Below are 5194 nucleotides of genomic sequence, written 5' to 3' on the forward strand. Positions count from 1 at the left end.
TGTTCTGGGACTGCCTGTGTATGATTTATGGTGGCTGGTGGCTGAGTTTCCCTGCTACGCCCACCAGATGGTGTTGCCGGTGTATGGTATAACTGGGGCAGATGTGGCGCCTGCCATTGTGGCAGCAACAAAGAAAGAAAGAAAGAAAAAAAAAACAAAAAAGCTCACATCATTTTCACAATAACTGTAGCCTGTGGTGATGGTTCAGTAACTGAGAGTGTTGATATGCTGCATATTGTTTCAATTACTCCCAAAATGTTGCTCCAGCCAGTGCCTAGGAAAATGCTCAAAATACTCCATGTTTGATCTTGTGGGTAGTTGTGAAACTGGAAATGAATGGTGATTAACTATAATGATGACCGTGGTGGTGAAACATTTTGTGCCACAGGTTGTTTGACTGTGTGAACTGTCTACGTATGCTAGATCTACAAGCTAGAAACCCCTTAAGGATTTCTTTTGGGGGTTGATGGGGAGGAAGCAGACTCGACAAATGTTGCGTCCATTCAGGAAACCTATTCCGCACTTTGTCAAATGGCAGCAAGTCATAAACCAAGCTTTAAAAGTGGATCTCAGGTTTAGATTTCTTTTGTTTTACCTTGCTACCCGTTGTTTAGCTCTAGCTCGACTGTTTGTCGATGACGTGAGAGTGTGTGTGTTGCACTGGAGGCCTCCCAATCTTGACAGAGGAAGAGGGATATGGCCGTGATTAAAGTAGGCACTAAAGCAAAGGTGGTAATTGGGATCATAAACACTCGCAGTTCCATTCACCCCTCTAATGAAGCGTTCGTGTTTTTCCAAGCAACCGCCGTGTCAGACGGGCAAAGCATCCACGCCGAGCCAGACTCAAGTGTTTAGCCATCTTGAAATATTTTGATCCGAAGAGGAAAGATGTCAGCAAAACACAATTTCCCCGTACGCAGCGTATACCAAAAGTTATGACTAGTTTCCCGTCGTCTCCAAAAAGGGAAGGAAAGAAAAAAAGTTAAATAAATTCATGTTTTTCTTCCCCACAGTTGTAGAAATATTACAACCCAAGTGTGACAGCTGGAAGCAGTCAATCTCAACTAGTGGGCCTCTAAAAGTAATTGGATGTAAAGAAATACCTCCTTTTTTTTTGTTTAATGCACACATACAGGGCTTTGCAGAAGTATTCATACCCCTTAAACGTTTTCACATTTTGTCACGTTACGCTAACTTCAGTGGGATTTATTGGGATTTTTACGTGACAGACCAACACGAAGCAATGCATAGTTGGGGGAGAGGACGGAAAATGAGGCATGGTTTTTAAAAATGTTGCAGTTAAGATTTTTTTTTTTAATGCATATATGGCATTGGTATTAAGCGCCTGTAAGTCAAACCACACTTTGTCACAATTACAAGTCTCGCGTGATGCAGCATGTCTCCATATAGCGTAGAGACTTATGTTTTTGCCCATCATTCACAAAATAACTCAGATCAATAAGATTCGAGATGTTTAAGCGCCACTTTGTTCCCAAGTATTGCCACCAATTACAATTTGAATTTAAGTGCGGAACTTGACTAGGTAATTCTATCACACAGTTAGGGTTTGATCTAAATTGCACCACTGTGACTTTGGCCGTATGGTTAGGTTTGTGGCCCTGCTAAAAAGTTAACCTCTGCCTAGAGGTAGCCTTGTATTTAACTTCGTTTAACTTCTTCCCATCAAGTTTGACGAGTATTTCTATTCCTAAACCGGCTAAAGAAAAGTACAATCAAAGCACGTTGCTGACACCACCATGTCTCACTGTGGTCAAAAAGTACAATTTTGGTTGCAACTGACCAGGACACATTCTGCCACACGCCCTGACAACCTTGAGACACGTGACAATAACAGCTCACATGCTGGTTTCACTAGAAGGCTTATCACAAGCGAGAACGACCAAAACACTGAATCAAACGAAGAGTTATGCCAGTGACTCCTACTGCCTTTCATTGCCGGACATAAGGCCCGTTCGGTAAGTAAGGAGGCTTTCGGAAGAGAGGCAAAACATGTTCAAGAAGTAAGAGAAGAAGAAATCCAGAAGCCTTACTATAAACACTCAGGCCTGAGCTGCCGGCTGCGTATCTTGGACACAGCAGGCATCCACTGAGGCCTCAAGTTATATTACAGTGGACTGTGATTAATAATCAATCTGTGTAATAATCTTATTTCCTCAACAAAAACATACCTGGATTGCTGCCTTGATTCTTTCATGCATGTTTGAGAAATCCTTTAATCTCCCGTGGCAACAATTCAGCTTAGCAAAACGCCTGGGTGGGCCTAGCCCCGCCTTTAAGGATGAAGCTCCTCCTCAGACCTGCAGTTTCCAAGGTTCCACATTTCAGAAACTGGACCAAATCACGTGGATTATGGCATGATAAAATAAAACCAAGCTGCGACTCCATTTTCACACAGACCCGGGTTGGTTTGGATGTGTTTTTTTGTTCTCCTTAATAAATAAAAGCAGCATTTTAAAACTCATTTCTATATTTACACAGGTTACATATGACTGATTTTAAATTGTGTTTGACAACTGGACACATTCAGGTGTGGCAAAAGCAATAACAATAACAGAAACAGTTTTCTTTCCACAGTTGTCCCTATCTGTGTGCTTGTGTCTGTCCTCAACCGGTTGTGTGTGAATATTATTTTAAAAAATGAAAAATAAAATCACAATACGCAGAAGGAAAAAGCTGTCACCAGATGCAGACTTGTTTTACTGTCCAGGGCCTGCCAGACTCTCCACACACCCTGGTGGCGGCTGCCGTACTGCACGGAGCCAGACAGTAGAGATATAAAACCCAAAGCAACTGACAGCTCATAATCGTAAATTTCAGGACGGAATTTTCACTATTGCTTTTCTCATCAGGGTAAAGGCGTTTTTTTGTTGTTTTTTTTTTGCCAGTGAAGGAGGAAAAAATAAAAAGTCTCAGGGTGTTGGATGAGGACATTAAACTCAGAGATGTTTGGCTGAACTGTGAGGTGGTTGCGGTTTATCAGTGTTTTAATGAGACGTGTCCTCTGTCTGCAGCATCAGAGGATGCAAGATGTGAGCGAGCCCAAGACATACAAGGCTGCTCATCAGCTCAGGATGTATTTTCTCTGCTTTGACAGATGTTTTGTTATGACTGGACGTGCATAACTAAATATTAGGCTTTCCCTCCTGGCTGCTTAGGTCGAGGTCGGTTTCACATTCTTCTTCTTCTTCTTCTTTCACTTCAAAAAGTCAACATATATCTATCAGGGCCATCTGCATTTCCAGCCTCGCTTTTAAACGCGACTCCGTTCGACTTTGCAACCGGTGCGAGGGCTCGCTAATTTAACACCGGCCTTTGAAGAAGTGGACTTGGTGGAAGCTGACCCAGCCAGCGAAGTCCCACTTCTCCCCTCCGAGTACAAATGCAGCGTGGCATGTTTGACATAGCAAACGCAAGGAATAACACAGGTTGTCAGGTAAGAAGGAGCCAGGCTGCAGCAAAGCTAGGGCAATCAGGGAGGGGGAAAAAAAAAAAAAAAACTTAGTCCGGCGCGAGGCATGACTTCAATAAAATACCTCCAGTCCCACTTTTAAAAGCATTAGTCCAGGCCAAATTAAAAAGCGGAGTGCAATTAAAAGAAATCACTTTGTAAATGTTAGCATGTGGAAGTTTTCCTTTTCCCTTTTCCCCCACCCTACACGCCTCCCTCTTCCTCCTAGCCGAACAAAGAGTGCCCCTGAGGCAGAGCTGTGCAGCTGCTGAATATTACAACATCCATGTGTTTTAAATAAGACCCCATTATAATCAAAATCATAAAAAAGCTAATGTGGCTCTCTTAAACATTTAAATGTAGCAAATCTTCGGTTATGGCTTTTGTGAGCTATCGTACGGCGTTTTGTTAAAGAAATATTTAGGAGATTTTGACTTAATTAAAATAAAAAAAGAGTTCCTTTCTTCTCCAAACTTAATATAATTAGAAGTAGTAGTAGAAAATTGTTGTATTTTATTTTTTTACAGACATTAGCATTTTGACTGATGAATAAAGTGCGAACTATAACCACAAGTCAAAACGTTATTTAATTTATTCGAAGGCGAAGCTCGGAAGGGTGATGCGTGCTACTGCTTTTGGCACCATTTCGAATTACTGTAATGATGTAGTTTTCTGTCGAAGCACACACAAAAATGCCACACAAATTAAAATGGAGAGAGGCTAAAAAATAAAAAACGAACAAAAGTTTGAAGTCGCCCAGATATGCAGTTTAAATTTTGGATCATGGACAGCTAGCGCCTGGTTCACACGGCAAGATATTAAAATTGTTGGTTGAGTTTAAAAAAAAAGAAGCAGCGATTGACGCTAATACATGACGATAGAAGAGAGTTTTGGTCCCACAGTTGCAAAGTCAACACATCCCATGAACAGATTTCACTCACCGACATTAAAATGTCAGACAGGAAATCTCGCAAAAACTCTTGAGACCACCACGTTGAATTCAGAGCAAACCAACATGGCTGAAGAGCGAAGGTGATAGTTTGCAGACTAAGAGAAAAAAAACAACACAAAACCTTTCTCCATAGTTTTTTCTGGTCTTTCCTGTGTGCGATGGCGATTGTTTGGTCTTTCCCTTCAGTGTTTGCATCATGTCTCTTTCTGATTAGCAACAAGTCGCATTCAACAGTCTGTCTGGTCCTTTGTCCTGACAAAGAGCTAAGACAATCCAGTCTGTTCAGTATTCCTAATTTCAGTCTAGAGTCGACCAGGTCACTCTTAATACTCCACACACAGCAGGAATATATCTTAACATTATCTTTGGAGCCATTTCTTTTATTGGAGCGCCTGTAAGATTGTCGGAATGGAAAAATTAGGTCAAAAATTGTCATAATTATCTTTCCTTGTGAACCATGCTTTAGTTTTCAGTAGCAAAGGTAGTTCGTATAACACTATGGTTTCCAAATGTGTTGTTTTCTTCTGAAAAACTGGGACTGGTTAAAATGTTGGGGTGAGCAAGATGCAAAACTTGATTTATATAGTTTTGCTTAACTTGCCCTTTTGGGCAGACATTTTAACTTACACTTAATATATTTGTTACTTTTATAAGAAAACATGTTTGAAAGTGCAAACAGTGTAATGGCAGTAAGAATTTGTAGTTGTTTTTTATTATCAGTCTATCCAGAGTCAAGAGAGGTCATATATTTCTGTCAATATATTTTCAGAGGG

This window comes from Poecilia formosa, unplaced genomic scaffold, assembly GCF_000485575.1.
Source record: "Poecilia formosa unplaced genomic scaffold, Poecilia_formosa-5.1.2 Scaffold0, whole genome shotgun sequence".
NCBI classification, from domain to species: Eukaryota; Metazoa; Chordata; class Actinopteri; order Cyprinodontiformes; family Poeciliidae; genus Poecilia; species Poecilia formosa.